At 41.1% G+C, this 1,758-nt stretch overlaps 1 pseudogene; it reads right to left on the bottom strand.

Moving 5' to 3' along the window:
* Nucleotides 1-647: 647 nt before the first annotated feature.
* LOC142433563 (nuclear transport factor 2 pseudogene) lies at nucleotides 648-1,104 on the bottom strand (annotated as a pseudogene).
* Between the last annotated feature and the right edge of the window lie 654 nt (nucleotides 1,105-1,758).

Here is a 1,758-nt window from a genome sequence, read left to right on the forward strand (position 1 = left end):
GTAATAAGGGGCCTTTGCATGCGATCTGAAGGAAGAAAGATAGTGAGGTCCAGCTATTTATTCTTCTCTCTTCTTTCATATGATCAGAACATGCTAGATTTTTCTTTTCTTGTAGCAATTGGTCAAAGCTTGCCTCAAGTTTCCCTCCCAAGATAGCCTTTTCTACTGGAGCTGTTTTGTTGGAGTTGTGTGAGCAGTAGCAGTCTACATACAAATGTAAAGGAAGTAGATATAGGAAGTATTTTTTTAAAAAAACTCATTTAAGGTGAACAGTTAAGGAAATAGAGATAAGGGCTAGTAGCTGAAAAGGGATGTGGAGGAGCCAAAGATTTAATTTTTCTTAACTGTTTATCAGATTTTCATGGTTTCAGTGTATAATGCAGCATTGCATCATCTGAGCACATCAATATTGGGTGTGAGGCAGCTACTGTCTCCTTCACTTCTGTGGATTACTAGAGCAACTTTTCAGTAGATTAAAAATAAGCCAACAGTCTTTTGCATTATTTAAATCTTTCCAAGGCATACACTGGTACAATACAAACTTTTTTTCAGATGTAACTATTTTAGCATCCAAACATCATGCAAAACACACTGGTGGCAGCAGCGCACAGCATCACTCACACCATGGCCTCGCCCATGAATGATATTTAGGACATCTGGAGAAGTATGAATAGTATCAGGAAGATGAGGGAAGAGGAACCAGCATGAATTCCTGGCTGGAACACACAGCTGAAGTTGTATAGAGTAAGCCTGAACATGTGGCTGGTGCAAACCCAAGCATTGCTGATATTTTTTAGTAGGAACATCTGGTTTAAACCCATAATGTGCCTTGAGCTGGCCCACTACCATGCTGAGGATGCAGCTATCTTAAATGAGATGATGGTCCTGCTATGTGATGCTTTGATAGATTTTCTGGAACGGAAGGCTAGACTACTCCACAGTGGCATCTTTCCCCTCAAACGGCTGGCTGTCCCATGTAAGACATGATGCTTAAATATAAATTGCGCTCAGTTGAGTTCTGTCATTATGAAATAACTGGCAGTATTGTTGAATAAGGCTGGATTTGATCTGTTCCAAAAGTGGCTTGTTTCCATTTGGGAGCATTGCTTGGCCTTGCTGAGACCTAAGAGGCTGGTGTGATGGAGGTAGCAGCAGCAGCAACCCAGTTCAGTCTGCACAGATTTAATAATTCTTTTATGTGGAGAGATTTAAAAATATTTATAGGCCTACGTGAACCAGTCAAACAACAAAGGATATATTGAAGAAATAATGTAAAGGGACAAGTACTGATCGAGAAATATTTCAGAGAAGATAAAGCATGATTGTGGTAGTCATGTAATTTCATGTCAACTTGAAGATATATAAAAATGTAGGGGTGCTAGTCAGGCTGTCAATCAGAACACAGTCGGATGGCGTCTTCTTGTAGATGTGGCCTTCTCAAAAGGAGGGCCCTGAAAACCTCCCCCTCTCTCTCTGTCTCCACCCTGATTGCTAATAGAGCCCTGTGATGTGTCCATCGCCATTGGATCCATATGAGTCTGCACCCACCAATTCTTCCTGCATTCTGCATCATTGCATGTGGCTGTGTGAGTCTGAAGAGGGACTTACAGACTAGTAGGGACTTGAATTGGACCCGGCCAGGATGTTTTCCTGATATATTACTTCTTCATATAAAGCTCTTTCTTAAATGTATGAGTGTCATTGGAATTGCTTCTCTAGTCAACCAGGTCTAACACAGGGATGTAACACAGACCACAA

This window comes from Tenrec ecaudatus, chromosome X, assembly GCF_050624435.1.
Source record: "Tenrec ecaudatus isolate mTenEca1 chromosome X, mTenEca1.hap1, whole genome shotgun sequence".
NCBI classification, from domain to species: domain Eukaryota; kingdom Metazoa; phylum Chordata; class Mammalia; order Afrosoricida; family Tenrecidae; genus Tenrec; species Tenrec ecaudatus.